Here is a 16,583-nt window from a genome sequence, read left to right on the forward strand (position 1 = left end):
TTAAAAATGTGCTAACAGAAGGTACTATTAAAAGGCATTAATATTTCTATTATTGAATACTGGAACTAAATTTTTACCATTTTACATACATTCTAAAGAAGGGATATTTACTACAGGGTTTAACAAACATTTTCTGGAAAGAAACAATTCATGAGTATCTTGGGCTTTGTGGTTCACACAGTCTTTGTCTCAACTACTCAACTCTACCATTGTAGTGTGAAAGCATCCAAAGACAATAGGTAAAATGAATGAAAGATGAGGGTTGCTGAGTTCCAATTAAACTTTATTTACAAATGCAGGTGCCCCAGCCAGATTTGGCTCGTGGGCCAGAGTCTGCCATAGATTGCCAACCCCTATATACCATATCCCAAGTTCTTAAGAGAAAAAGAAATTAAGGAGTGTATTTGCTTTAAAACAACTGTACTGTGTATTTGAAACTTTCTAAGAGAGTAAATCTTAAAAGTTCTTATTACAAGAAAAACAAATTTGTAACTTTGTATGGTGACCGATGGCAACTAGAGTTATTATGGCGATCATTTTGCAATGTATACAAATATTGAATCATTATTTTGTATACCTAAAACTAATATAATGTTATATGTCAATTATACCTCAATAAAAAAATAAATACAAATAAATATTTTATAAAGATGTGTTAAAATAATAAAAAGGCAACTAAATTAGTGAAGTAATAGCTTCCCTAAGGAAGCTAAGTGATCCCTAAGGAATCAAAGTGAAGAACAGAATCCCAAATTTCCCCAGTTTTAAAAAAGCTTTTTTCCAATGTGAATTGCTTGACAGTCCTACTTAGATGTCTAGCTTTGCAACATTCTGAGTTTTCTTTTTTTTTTCCAACATTAGAATCTTTTCACAGCTATCTCAATGGCCTCTAATTTTAGTAGTGACAATTTACAGAACAACTGCTGCTTTTTCGGTAAAGTTGTAGGAACTTTCAGCTTAAATTCATTCTATTAGCTCTGCAGGGATATATGCCTGGTTTTAATAAGTTGGAGTACTTAGGGATACCAGCATTATTATCATGAAATGTTTAAAGGTCTTTAAAATCCATCAAATGAAATAGTCTCTTATTTGATGATTAGGCTTTTACATATAAATCAAATCCTACAGGCGATTGATTAGCTGAACTCCATCTTAGTGGCTTGAAAAAAAGGTACTGTGAGTCAGTAGTAAACAACTTATTTTCTCTTGTTCAAAACATAATTTCTTTTAGTCACAGTTTCCTTTTTAGAAATATAAGCTGTGTTATATTGTAAAAACAAAATTCTCAAGCCAGAAACTTTCAGAAGAAAACAGATTTGGATGGGAAACATTGTAACAGTGGTGACACTCTTTGGGTTCCAAATAGCTATTAATATTGCATTTTTCAAACCCATTTATTGATGTATCCCTAGCTCTTTTCATGTTAGGTGGTGGTGTTGATAGGCACAGTCAGGAATAGACCAAACCCAAACAATCCTTTAAACAAGCTCTTCCCTGACTTAGATGAGTTTCGAGTCACTGGCCTTCTGAGGATCTAATCCTGTGACAATGGCTTACTGAACATTGTATTGGCAGAATTATCTGTTAGACTCACCCATGCTTTGGAATTTCCATTTCATAAAACTCCCAAATGATTTTTTTTCACACTTAAAAACAAATATGCCATTGGTGGTTACCTTTCTGTACAGTATAAAATATTTGTTATTTTTATTACTATTTTAAAAGATTAAAAACACATTTAAAAGTGAAACAAACAAACAAACAAAAACCAAACAAGCCAAAAACAAGATTTCTTTTAGACAAGTCAAATAATGGCATGGCTAAAAAATATATTTTAAGTGAGATTATATGTTTGTGTTTGTGTGTACATATACATATATACATACATGATATATAGTTTAAGTGATATATAGAAATATATCATTTAAAAGATATGTTTAATATATACTCTATATATTACTGAATATATGTATTTGCCTTAGGTCAGGTTTCTCGGAAAAGAGACTCTAAGACAGAGAGATGTGTGCAGGAAGTGTATTGGAAAGTACCTTCAAGACTCGTGGGGGAGTGAAGGAAATAGATTTGTTAAGGACGACAGCTGAACTACAGTGCAGTTGCAACTGAGGTCTCTAACTCTAGAGAAGTTTTGGAGCCCTGAGGTCCCCTCAGAGCTGTCCTGCCGTAAGACAAGGAGGCGAAGCCTTTATACTACAACCCTCTCTCCCATCAACCAGTCCTGGCAAGTGTGCTGCTCCCCACCAGGGGCCTTGACCTTGGGAGGGGCAGCTCTCTTTGGCTTATGGCAATTTCTAGAGAAGGAATTAGCTGATAGCCATCAGCTGCTAAAAGTTCCAGTGGCTGGAGGAATAAGTGCTTCAGCCCTGAGGAAGGGATCTGGGGGTGTATTACAGCATCCATCCAGATCCACCTGTGAGGTATGAAAATTCACTCTATCTCGGAAAAGCTACTCCAGGATTTTGGGTAGTCACCTTTCCTAGGAAATCTTTCACAAGAAACTGTGGTGGGATGATAGTCATCATCTCCTTCTACTATTACCATTCTAGATTGCTCTCATCCTGGGCTAGTACATCTTTTGGTATAAGCAGCTTACCTAGTGAGGCTACCAGATCTTTGTCACTGAGGATTTTGAGCCCCTGGTAACCGTGCTCTTCTCAAGCTATTACTGATGCGTTTGTCAGTTTACCACCAAAACTGGACAACAGAATAGCAAGAAATGACTCAGTGGATCAACTGGGTATGGAATATATTCTTGCTGCCTCACTGTTAATGACAATCCTACCTTCAAGCTGACTATATGGGCCAGTTACTCCTGCCAGGATGGTGACTCCTCTTTTCTGCTATTTTCTGACACAGGAAGCCTAAGGTAACAGAGTAGCAGCCATGTCTTGAAGATTAATGGGACTCTTGCTGTGTCACTTAATAAAAGCTTTTCCCTTTCCGAGAACTAGAACTTCTAAACTGGCAGAGAGACCAGAGTTGTGGGGAGGGAAACATAGATTCCCCAAGTGGATCACTGAATGTGATGGTAGTAAGTAGTGTCTCTACTTGATTCTTGAACCTATGTATTCTCCAAAAAAAAAAAAGAAAAAAATAAGAAAGAAAGAAAAAGAAACAGAAAAAGAAAGAAGGAAAGAAAAGAACAAAAGCATCATATAATAATGGTCATTGATTTAGGATGTATCCTGCATCACAGAAGATGGCACTCCCTCCTTACTGGATATTATCTCTCCAAGACTCAGCTGCCTCCTCCAAAGGCCATTCTATCACTCTAGTAAGTTAATTTTTTTAGGTGGCTTAGAATATGATATGACTAGAGATTACCATGGCAATGCTCCCACTGCATATCTTCACTGCTATAAAATATGCTTCTGGTCCCATGAGTGATTAGGTAGGATCATGTATTAAGAATAAAACATTCTGAAAGCCTTTGGATAGGGCTGATGCTAGCTGAGGTCAGCAGAAAAGTCCATATTCAGAATACATGTCAAATTTAATCAAAACGATGCACTGTCACTTTCAGGGTAAAAAAGTTCTAATATAATTAACTTGCTACCAAGGGACTGGTTGGTATTCTTGAAGGATAATGCTTTATAAAGAGTCAACTGTTGGTGTCTGTTGCTGCCAGGTTAGATACTCAGTAGTGGCAGTAGACAGACTAACTTTCATGAATGATAACCCATATTTCAAACTTATGCATAGCCTCTATCCCTACCATTATAGCTATTCTTTTCATGAGCCTGTTATCCCAGCTATGGGTAGCCGATGACAGAAGTTGGTTGATATCAACTGTCTGCATTACTCTGTCTATTTCATGTTCTGTGCTGCTTCTGTGGTAGATACTTATTGGTGCTCATTAACATGCAATACAAATATTATCACACTTCATGCCATGCCCACAGTTCCATCCAAATACTTGAACAGATCTCCCCTTTCCACACAAAGTGGTTGACCAGGTACACCACCCAAGTCAAAGTTCTGTCCACTGGGAAGATTTTCCCCTTATTCCTGTCTATCAAGGACATCACAGAGTGGGGTTCTAGTGAAGCAGCAGTCCAATTTTGGGCTTGAAAGAAAGAAAGAAAGAAGCTTAGCCTTTTTTCTCCACCATTAGCTCAAAAGAGACCCTCTATGTGACCAGGTATGAACTCAGATAGAGACACTGGTAAAACACTGATAGATGCCATAGGGGTCTGGGCACTTGCTTGTACATTTTACTTAGGTGCTTTGGCCCTGGTCATGCCTCATCTTAGATGTACCACTTCCATCTTATGATGGACCACTGATAGGTCTGCCCTATTTTATAACAGAGTGTTGGTAGATATGACAAAACCCAATGCATGATTGGCACTTCAGGCCACGTGGTCTGAAAATTACCAGGTTCAACAATTGAACAAGGAGTCCTGACTTTTTATTATATGACCATATTCAGCCTCCTGATCATCCATCTGATTTCTTTTTTAAAAAATTAATTAATTTTTATTGTAGTTGCTTTACAATGTTGTGTTAGTTTCTACTGTACAGCAAAGTGAATCAGCTGTACGTATACATATATCCCCTCTTTTTTTGGATTTCCTTCCCATTTAGGTCACCACAGAGCATTGAGTAGAGTTCCCTAAGCTATACAGTAGGTTCTCATTAGTTGTCTATTTTATGCATAGTATCAATAGTGTATATATGTCAGTCCCAATCTCCCAAATCATCCCACCCCACTCCCTTTCTCCCCTTGGCGTCCATACGTTTGTTCTCTATGTCTGTGTCTCTATTTCTGCTTTGCAAATAATATCATCTATGCCATGATTTCTTTAACTGTGTATATGGGGCAATACACTTGTCGACTGTCCTCTTATTTTGCCTCAAGGGATGCTGTGTTCTATTAACCATCTCCATAGCTCTCTGTGAGTCTAGAGCACTGGATGCATTTGAACTAGCTGCTCATTAAGACAGCTGTGTCCATCTTGCTTGTGACAACTACGTACTGCCACCTAGCCTCTATTACTTTGAGATCCTACCATCCCATCGTTATCAGGAAGATCAATTCTGTAATAGCATCTCCTGCTATGAACATTTGCCTACAGAGAACAGTCACCTCTGAGAATCAACGATGCCTGTATCTCAGTCGTCAGCACATTCCTATTGCTTTAATAAATGTGGTGTCTTCTAAGCCTTTACACAGAATATACTGAGTTGATGACTTTTGTGGCTGTAACCGGTAAATTTACATATCTGAGCCTTTTGATCCCTTTTTCTACTATCTGCACAGCAGTTGTGGCATGTATACTTCTTTTTATGGGACCCCTGCTTTCCTCAAGCTTCTAAGAACCATCCTAACAGCAGCAACTATGTCCTGCTATCCTGGCCAGGGTCTGGATCATACATCATGGGAGAATGCTCCCATATCAATAAACCCTTATTCTTTATCTCCATTTGATCTTATTCTCCATCTCCAATCTTATTCAATCTTATTGTCAATCCCACTTGGTCCAGCAGCCTCAGGATCCTACTCCCTACATACTCTCCTGACTCCTACCAGTAAATATTGGCTAGGGTCTGCAGCTCATTTGAAGCATAGCATAGGTTATTTCCTCCCTTAGAGAAAAAGCATTTCTACGGTCAAATCATGTCATCTATTGACCCTATATGCCAATCTGGTGGCAAGAAATGGAGGTAAGGGTATATCCTAAGAGAGGTATGTACTACCACAAAAGGAAGAAGATTCTGCATCATATTTAAGCAAGATAGAAGTGAAGCCCCTAATTGGAAGAAATGGTTCACTTCTGTAGGCCCAGAAGGTTTAGGAATATCTAGGTTTTCAAGGTTTTTAAGATCATAAACCCAGATATACCCCACCTCCCCAAGTCAGGGTTCTACTTATTCCCAGCTGGGGTTCAGATCTTGGCTTGGCTGATACGCTGGGACTGAGGATTCAAGATGCTCTGGAACTCTGCTATACTTTTAAATAAATTCTAAGCCTTATTATCAGCTTTTATAACCTCTGGCTAAAGAAGATAAGACTTTCTTTATATTCTGCTACAGAGGCTTTCTATCCTCACACATTACCTTAAACTCATGATTAATCACGCTCAGTCTTTTATTCTTTCTCTCCATTGTATAAATAGCACTCAGCAGAAACTGATTCCATTGTTCTTATAATTATTACTTTCCATTGAATTCCTCAAAAGCCTGAGATATTGAATTCACAGAGCGTTACCTTCCGTTGGTACCTATCCTTGTTCACCATCTGTGAAGGTTTTAACAATTTTACCACTATAGCATTCAAGGGCTATCCATAGTCCACCTACCACCATCTATGGGGTCCTCATTGCCAGCCAGTTAGTGCACTGATGGGTGATCTAACATTCTATTTAGACTCTACTTCCTCAAACCATCTAGAATGTTTCCTTGAAAATATGATTCTCTGATGAAGAGATGCATTCAGGAAATTTACTGGGGAGTGTTCTCAGGATCAATTCTTGTGATGGTGTGCAGACCAAAAAAAAAAAAAAAAAAAAAAGGAGGCAGGATTAGGTAGTGAGGGGAATTAAACTGGAATTCATCACTACAAAGTCTCCATATGGTCCAGAAGGAGCTCTAGAGTGGAGATGGTCTTTCAGAGTCATCCTACGAAAGACAATGATCAGTCACTGGATTAGGCCTGGTGAGGAGGAGGCTTGGACTTGGGTTAGGCGCCTCCTTCCAGCTGAAGGTAATTTCATGAGAGGGATTCACTTGAGACTCAATATCTTCCAACACTCCCAGGATATAGACAGAATACTTGCTATGCTGTTCCATTTGAGGGCTTTGAAGTTCATTTCTAATTTTCTTCAGTCTTTATTTACAGTTCAGGGACCATAAGATAACTTCTTATATTTATTCAATCATCAATTTCCACACTAAGTGGCTTAGATACTATTACAAAACAACACTGGGATATTTTATGTTATTGCTGACTATTTTTTTTTTTTAAAGATTTATTTATTGATTGATTGATTGCTATGTTGGGTCTTCGTATTGCTGACATTTTATCTGCATTTATTTCTTCTTTTAAAATAAATTTCTTTCAGTTTTATAGGCTAAGTATGTAAAATTAAAACACCTAGAGATGATATTCACTGGCAAATGCAAAATGTTACTTTAAACGAGACTGATTTTATAATTTAATGGAGGCAAAACTCCTATTTATACGATAATGTAAATCATTGAATATATTATTTGATACCTGAATATCTGCTTTATATATTTTTAAATAACAACACTAAAATGATTTTCTATAAAATATACCCCTATGTGGATAAGATCTATATCTTAGTCTTGTTGTATTCCTAGAACTGGACATAGGGGCAAAAGTAGTCAATAATGATCTAATAAATTAATATAAAGGAAGATTAATCTGTAACTAATATGTTCAATGTCAATTTTCAACAAGGTTAGCTATACATACTACAATAATAAGGCTAAGGAAAATTCATTTTTTCCCCATAAATGCAATAGCTACCTACCCCTTTCTAACTGAAATAATTTTCTGTAAACTTTTTCTTTGGCTGATTAAATATGCCATAAACTGACAAATTAAAGTCATTTATATATATAAAATGATGTAAGCTACCTTTCTTAACCCTAGAAACTTACATAAACTGAACTGGGTAACTGATTAGATATAGGGCTGAGGAAAAGGTGGGAGTTTAGGAAGGACCTGGCTTTGGCAGTTGGGTAGACAACGCACTAACTGAAATAGGAAATGTAGAGTGAGACCTATACCTGGCCATGGGAGTGGGTGAAGGAAAATGTGAAAGGGAAAGGAGTTATTTTTGTTTGGACCGTGCTCAGTGTCAAGCACCTGTTGCTCTCTTAATCACAATATTTATAAGCTGGAGCCAGAATGAGAAGTCTGGGCTACAGATGTGGATCAGGAGACATCAGTATTCTCTGAGGGAATGAAAACGACTCAAGAGGTGTGTAGAATGAAAAGAGGAAGGACCAAGGAGAGAGCCCTGGTCAACATCAAGTGGAGGCAAAAAAGAAGGGAAATACCTTGAAAAAGACTGAGGGGAAAAGTGATGAGAGGAAGTGGAGACAAAACAAATTAGTGGGAAACAAAATAAATTTTAAAAGTAATTCCACGCCCTTGGAGGGGTTGGAGAGCAGAATAAATGGTGAAAAGAAATCAAGGTAAAAACAGAACTGGAAAAGGACTTTACATTTGGCAAGAAATATGTTACTGGTGAGCTTCATCAGAGCTGTGCCAGTGGAGTCATGGAACCAGTAGTCATTTTTCTACACCTTAAGAGGTAAAAAGATGAAACACGGAATAATTAATGGATATAATCCTTTCAAGAGACTTGGTTCTGACAAAGGAAAGAGTTAGGGAAGTAGCTGGAGGACAACATGTGATCATAGGAGTCTTGCTTTGTTCTCACTGTTTTGTTTTCCTCTAACTTGAGAGATACATATTTAAATCCAAATAGGGAAGAGCAAGGAGTTTATAGGAAAAAAATAAAATAATAGGAGCTCTAGGAGAATTGGTAGATGCTTGACCTAGTTAATTTTTTTTAACATCTTTATGGAAGTACAATTGCTTTAACAATGGTGGTTAGTTTCTGCTTTATAACAAAGTGAATCAGCTATATATATATACATATATCCCCATATCTGCTCCCTCTTGCTCTGCCTCCCACCCTCCCTATCCCACCCCATCTAGGTGGTCACAAAGCACTGAGCTGATCTCCCTGTGCTATGTGGCTGCTTCCCACTAGCTATCTATTTTACATTTGGTATATATATGTCCATGCCACTCTCTCACTTTGTCCCAGCTTACCCTTCCCCCTCCCCGTGTCCTCAAGTCCATTCTCTACATCTGCGTCTTTATTCCTGTCCAGCCCCTAGGTTCTTCATAACTTTTTTTTTTAGATTCCATATATATGTGTTACCACACGGTCATTTGTTTTTCTCTTCTGACTTACTTCTCACTCTGTATGACAGACTCTAGGTTCCATCCACCTCACTACAAATAACTCAATTTTGTTTCTTTTTATGGCTGAGTAATATTCCATTGTATATATGTGCCACATCTTCTTTATCCATTCATCTGTCGATGGACACCATAGGTTGCTTCCATGCCCTGGCTATTGTAGAGAGAGCTGCAATGTACATTGTGGTAAATGACTTTTTTTGAATCATGGTTTTCTCAGGGTATATTGCCCAGTAGTGGGATACTGGGTTGTATTGGTAGTTCTATTTTTAGTTTTTAAGGAAGCTCCATTTGTTCTCTATAGGGCTGTATCAATATACATTCCCACCAACAGTGCAAGAGAGTTCACTTTTCTCCAAACCCTCTCCAGCATTTACTGTTTGGAGATTTTTTGATGATGGCCCTTCTGACTGGTGTGAGGTGATATCTCATTGTAGTTTTGATTTGCATTTCCTCTAATGATTAGTGATGTGAACATTCTTTCATGTGTTTGTTGGCTATATGTATATCTTCTTGGAAAAAGGTCTATTAGGTCTTCTGCCACTTTTTGGATTGGGGGTCGTTTGCTTTTTTGATATTGAGCTGCTGAGCTGCTTGTAAATTTTGGAGATTAAGCCTTTGTCAGTTGCTTCATTTGCACATATTTTCTCCCATTCTGAGGTGTTGTCTTTTCATCTTGTTTATGGTTTCCTTGCTGCGCAAAAGCTTTTAAGTTTCATTAGATCCCATTTGATTATTTTTATTTTTATTTCCATTTCTCTAGGAGTGGGTCAAAAAGGATCTTACTGTGATTTATGTCATAGAGTGTTCTGCCTGTGTGTTTCTTTAAGAGGTTTTATAGTGTCCAATCTTACATTTAGGTCTTTAATCCATTTTGAGTTTATTTTTGTGTATGTGTTAGGGAGTGTTCTAATTTCATCTTTTACATGTAGCTGTCCACTTTTCCCAGCACCACTTATTGAAGAGGTTGTTCTTTTCTCCATTGTATATTCTTGCCTCCTTTATCAAAAATAAGGTGACTATATGTGTGTATGTTTATCTACTGGGCTTTCTATCCTGTTCCATTGATCTAGTATTGTCTGTTTTTGTGCCAGTACCATACTGTCTGATTACGGTAGCTTTGTAGCATAGTCTGAAGTCAATGAGAGCGTAATTCCTCCAGCTCTGCTTTTGTTCTCAAGATTGCTTTGGTTATTCGGGGTCTTTTGAGTTTCCATACAAATTGTGAAATTTTTGTTCTAGTTCTGTGAAAATGCCATTAGTAGTTTGATAGGGATTGCACTGAATCTGTAGATTGCTTTGGGTAGTAGAGGTCATTTTCACAATGTTTCTATTCTTCCCATCCAAGAACATGGTTATATTCTCTCCCATCCTGTTTGTATCATCTCATTCTTTCTTCTTCTTCCATCAGTGTCCTTATAATTTTCCTGCATACAGGGGTCTTTTGTCTCCTAGGTAGGTTATTACTAGACATTTTATTCTTTTTGCTGGCAATGGTAAATGGGAGTGGTTTCATTAATTTCTCTTCAGATTTTCATCATTAGTGTATAAGAATGCAAGAGATTTCTGTGCATTAATTCATTGATTAGCTCTAGTAGTTTTCTGGTAGCGTCTTTAGGATTCTCTATATCTAGTATCATGTCATCTGCAACCAGTGACAGCTTTACTTCTTCTTTTCCAATTTGGATTCCTTTTATTTGTTTTTCTTCTCTGATCACTGTGGCTAAAACTTCCAAAATATGTTGAATAATAGTGGTGAGGGTGGGCAACCTTGTCTTGTTCCTGATCTTAGTGGAAAATAGTTTCAGTTTTTCACCATTGAGAACAATGTGGCTGTGGTTTTGTCATATATGGCCTTTATTATGTTGAGGTAAGTTCTCTCTATGCCTACTTTCTGGAGGGTTTTTATCATAAAGCAGTGTTGGATTTTTGTCGAAAGCTTTTTCTCTCTGCATCTATTGAGATGATCATATGGTTTTTAAACCTTCAGTTTTTTAATATGGTGTATCACATAGATTGATTTTCGTATACTGAAGAATCCTTGCATTCCTGGATAAACCCCACTTGACCATGGTGTGTGATACTTTTAATGTGCTGTTGGATTCTGTTTGTTAGTATTTTGTTGAGGATTTTTGCATCTAAGTTCATCAGTGATATTGGCCTGTAGCTTTCTTTCTTTGTGACATCTTTGTCTGGTTTTGGTATCAGGGTGATTGTGGTCTTGTAGAATGAGTTTGGGAGTGCTCCTCCCTCTGCTAAATTTTGGAAGAGTTTGAGAAGGATAGGTGTTAGCTCTTCTCTAAATGTTTGATAGAATTCACCTGTGAAGCCATCTGGTCCTGGGCTTTTGTTTGTTGGAAGATTTTTAATCACAGTCTCAATTTTAGTGCTTGTGATTGGTCTGTTTATATTTTCTATTTCTTCCTTGTTCAGTCTCGGAAGGTTGTGGTTTTCTAAGAATGTGTCAATTTCTTCCAGGTTGTCCATTTTATTGGCATATAGTTACTTGTAGTAATCTCTCATGATCCTTTGTATTTCTGCACTGTCAGTTGCTACTTCTCCTTTTTCATTTCTAATTCTATTGATTTGATTCTTCTCTCTTTTTTTCTTGATGAGTCTGGCTAATGGTTTATCAATTTTATCTTCTCAAAGAACCAGCTTTTAGTTTTATTGATCTTTGCTTCTGTTTCCTTCATTTCTTTTTCATTTATTTCTGATCTGATCTTCATGATTCTTTCCTTCTGCTAACTCTAGAGTTTTTTTATTCTTCGTTCTCTAATTGCTTTAGGTGTAAGGTTAGGTTGTTTGAGATGTTTCTTGTTTCTTGAGGTAGGATTGTATTGCTATAAACTTCCCTCTCAGAACTGCTTTGCTGCATCCCACAGGTTTTGGGTCATCCTGTTTTCATTGTCATTTGTTTCTAGGTAGTTTTTGATTTCTCTTTGATTTCTTCAGTGATCTCTTGGTTATTAAGTAGTGTATTGTTTAGTCTCCATGTATTTGTATTTCTTTACAGATATTTTTCTTGTAATTGATACCTAGTCTCATAGTGTTGTGGTTGGAAAAGATACTTGATACGATTTCAATTTTCTTAAATTTACCAGGGCTTGATTTGTGACCCAAGATATGATCTACCCTGGAGAATGTTCCATGAGCACTTGAGAAGAAAGTGTATTCTGTTGTTTTTGGATGGAGTGTCTTATAAATATCAATTAAGTCCATATTGTTTAATGTATCATTTAAAGCTTGTGTTTCCTTATTTATTTTCATTTTGGATGATCTGTGCATTAGTGAAAGTGGGATGTTAAAGTCCCCTACTATTATTGTGTTACTGTAGATTTCCCTTTTATGGCTGTTAGCATTTGCCTTATGTATTGAGGTGCTCCTATGTTGGGTGCATAAATATTTACAATTGTTATATCTTCTTCTTGCATTAATCCCTTGATCATTATATAATGTCCTTCTTTGTCTCTTGTAATAGTCTTTATTTTAAAGTCTATTTTGTCTGATATGAGAATTGCTACTACTCCAGCTTTCTTTTGATTTCCATTGCATGGAATATCTTTTTCCATCCCTCACATTCAGTCTGTATGTGTCCCTAGGTCTGAAGTGGGGTCTCTTGTAGACAGCATATATATGGGTCTTGTTTTTGTACCCATACAGCGAGTCTATGTCTTTGGTTGGAGCATTTATATCCATTTTCATTTAAAATAGTTATTGATATGTATGTTCTTATTACCATTTTTTAATTGTGTTGGGTTTGTTATTGTAGGTCTTTTCCTTTTCTTGTGTTTCCTGCCTAGAGAAGTTCCTTTAGCATTTCTTGTAAAGCTGGTTTGGTGTTGCTGAATTCTCTTAGCTTTTGCTTGTCTGTAAAGGTTTAATTTCTCTGTCGAATCTGAATGAGATCTTTGCTGGGTAGAGTAATCTTGGTTGTAGGTTTTTCCTTTTCATCACTTTAAATATGTCTTGCCACTCTGTTCTGCCTTGCAAAGTTCAGCTGTTAACCTTATGAGAATTCCCTCGTATGTTATTTGTTGTTTTTTCCCTTGCTGCTTTTAATATTTTCTTTGTATTTAATTTTTGATAGTTGATTAATATGTGTCCTTGGCGTGTTTCTACTTGGATTTATCCTGTATGGACTCTCTGCACCTCCTGAATTTGACTATTTCCTTTCCCATATTAGGGAAGTTTTCAACTATAACCTCTTCAAATATTTTCTCAGTCCCTTTCTTTTTCTCTTCTTCTTCTAGGAGCCCTATAATTCGAATGTTGGTACGTTTAATGTTTTCCCAAAATCTCTGAGACTGTCCTCAATTCTTTTCATTCTTTTTTCTTTATTCTGCTCTGTGGTAGTTATTTCCACTATTTTATCTTCCAGGTCACTTATCCTTACTTCTGCCTCTGTTATTTTGCTATTGATTCCTTCTAGAGAATGTATAATTTCATTTATTTTGTTGTTTATCATTGTTTGTTTGCTCTTTAGTTCTTCTAGGTCCTTGTTAAACGTTTCTTATATTTTCTCCATTCTATTTCCAAGATTTTGGATCCTCTTTACTATCATTACTGTGAATTCATTTTCCAGGTAGACTGCCTATTTCCTCTTCATTTGTTTGGTCTGGTGGGCTTTTATCTTGCTCCTTCATGTGCTGTGTGTTTCTCTGTCTTCTCATTTTGCTTAACTTACTATGTTTGGGTCTCCTTTTGCAGGCTGCAGGTTCATAGTTCCCATTGTTTTCTGGCGTCTCGCCCAGTGGGCTAAGGTTAGTTCAGTGGGTTGTTTAGGCTTCCTGGTGGAGGGGACTAGTGCCTGTGTTCTGGTGGATGAGGCTGGATCTTCTCTTTCTGGTGGGCAGGACCACCTCCAGTGGTGTGTTTTGGGGTGTCTGTGACCTTATTATGATTTTAAGTAGGCCCTCTGCTAATTGGTGGGTTCGTGTTCCTGTCTTGCCAGTTGTTTGGCCTAGGGTGTCCAGCACTGTAGCTTGTTGGTCGTTGAGTGGAGCTGGGTCATAACATTGAGATGGAGATCTCTGGGAGAGCTTTCGCCATTTGATATTACATGGAGCTGGGAGGTCTCTGTTGGACCAATGTCCTGAACTCAGCTCTCCCACCTCAGAGGCACAGGCCTGATACCTGGCTGGATTACCAAGACCCTTTTGGGAAGTCTGAGGTCTTCCTCCAGTGTTCAGTAGGTGTTCTGTAGGAGTTGTTCCACATGTAGATGTATTTCTGATGTATCTGTGGGGAGGAAGGTGATCTCCACATCTCACTCCTCTGCTATCTTGAAGCTCCTCCTGAACTAGCTATTTTAATAAATAATCATTTTAATGTATAATTATGATATGAACTTTTACAACTCAACATTCTTTAAGATTTCCTTTATCAGTAGTATTGCCCTATTTTAGGGGTTTTTCTTCCAAGCTTCCAGTCTTTAGGCTAGAAAACTTGAATTATTTTAATCCTTCCCTATCTTTTTATCTAGGCAAGATAGTTCACCTTAAAAAAAAAAATCCGGGGTTCCCTGGTGGCGCAGTGGTTGAGAATCTGCCTGCCAATGCAGGGGACATGGGTTCAATCCCTGGTCTGGGAAGATCCCACATGCCGTGGAGCAACTAGGCCCGTGAGCCACAATTACTGAGCCTGCGCTTCTGGAGCCTGTGCTCCGCAACAAGAGAGGCCACAATAATGAGAGGCCCGCGCTCCGCCATGAAGAGTGGACCCCACTTGCCACAACTAGAGAAAGCCCTCGCACAGAAACGAAGACCCAACACAGCCATAAAAATAAAATAAATAAATAAACCCAAAAGTTAAAAAAAAAAAAATCCAAAATTAGTTCTTATACATTAGGTACCTGTTTGAGTAAAGGTTCACTAAGTCATGGAAGCAAGCATTTGTTTAGTCTACTCTGCACTTAAACTGGGATACTCTAGTGACATGAAGAGAGAACTCATCTCCCAGCATAATTAATCTCTGTGCTTATGGTTAATCAGTTATTAACTTCAGCTGAAGTCATGGGTGTAGTTACAAGTTAATGAATCAATTAATCTCAAATATAACCACAGCAGAAGCATGTTTTTCCACAGGGGTTTATTCCACCATTTGGTCCAATTTTTCTTTCTTTAATCTTGAATTAAACCAAATGAATCTAAAAACCCAGATGGCAAAGACACACTAAATACTGTAACTGGATGTAGTCTTTCCCTCTGGGAAGTTCCAGAAATCTTAAAAATCATATGCAAAAGAAATCCAATGTGTTTTCTTAAGGAAAATAACCACTCAATATACTTGGAGGCACTAAATTAGTAAAGTATACTACTTTATCATTTTATGGGTAAAAATTTATGTTATTATTATAACTATGGGATGGATGTACATAACAATAGATAATGCTGAGTAACTAACTTGAATAAAATTAAGTTGCCTTGAAGTTATACAAGAGAAACTAATTAAATCATTGTTAGATATATCAATAACCAAGAATAAGGTACCTTATTGTAAACAAAGCTTCTGTGTCAATGATTTGTAGTACTTTCTGCAGATACCAATACAAAAGCACTGTGTTTTTAGATAAATCAATGAGAAATTTTGTGCAAGTTTGAAAACAAGAAATGTTTTATATATTTTCCTGCATAGTGATTTGTAAACAATGACTAATTTTATTTGATAACCCATAAAAGAAAACAGACACAATGAGCACTTACAGCCAAATTCTTAACATGGGACATTTATAAGAGTGAAGCTATCTGTAAGATTTAGACTCATTCTTATTTGAAATTTTGTTCTTACTCATGTACTTACACTGGGTAGAATACACCGTATCTTCAATAATTAAAAAAATGTAACCCCATGTTTTAAATGGGGCCAAATTAAACTTAAAAGCTTTTGAACAGCAAAGGAAATTATTGACAAGACAAAAAGATAACCTACTGAATGGGAGAAAATATGTGCAAATGCTATGTCCAATATGGGGTTAATATCCAAAATATATTAACAGCTCACATAACAATATCAAAAACCAAACAACCCCATTAAAAACTTGGTGGAAGACCTGAATAGACATTTTTCCAAAGAAGGCATACAGATGGCCAATAGGCACATGAAAAGTTGCTCGACATCGCTAATTATCAGGGGAAATGCAAATCAAAACCACTATGAGATATCACCTCACACCTGTCAGAATGGCTATCATCTAAAAGACAAACAAATGTTGATGAGGATGTGGAGAAAAGGGAGTCCTTATATACTGTAGGTGAGAATGTAAATTGGTACAGCAATTGTGGAAAACAGTATGGAGGTTCCTCAAAAAACTAAAAATAGAGCTACCATGTTATCCAGCAATTCCACTCCTGGGTTTATATCCAAAGAAAAGGAAAGCATTAATTTGAAAAGATACATATGCCCTACTGTATAGCAGCATTATTTACAACAGCCAAGATATGGAAGCAACTTAAGTGTCCATCAACAGATGAATGTAATGAAGTACATTTATCTTTTTTGTATAGCTTTGGTTGGTAACGTGTGGTAAAGTATGCCTCATTTTCTCCTCGATTGCACACGAAGTCTTTACTCCATCAAGAAATGAATTTTGAATATC

The 16,583-nt window shown here is 37.0% G+C and overlaps 1 protein-coding gene across 2 annotated transcripts in view; it reads right to left on the bottom strand.

Annotated features, from left to right (window-relative positions):
• MDGA2 (MAM domain containing glycosylphosphatidylinositol anchor 2) overlaps positions 1-16,583 on the bottom strand; it is an 801,291-nt gene that overhangs the window by 296,168 nt on the left and 488,540 nt on the right. The window lies entirely within an intron of this gene.

This window comes from Balaenoptera musculus, chromosome 2 (assembly GCF_009873245.2).
Source record: "Balaenoptera musculus isolate JJ_BM4_2016_0621 chromosome 2, mBalMus1.pri.v3, whole genome shotgun sequence".
Taxonomy (NCBI): domain Eukaryota; kingdom Metazoa; phylum Chordata; class Mammalia; order Artiodactyla; family Balaenopteridae; genus Balaenoptera; species Balaenoptera musculus.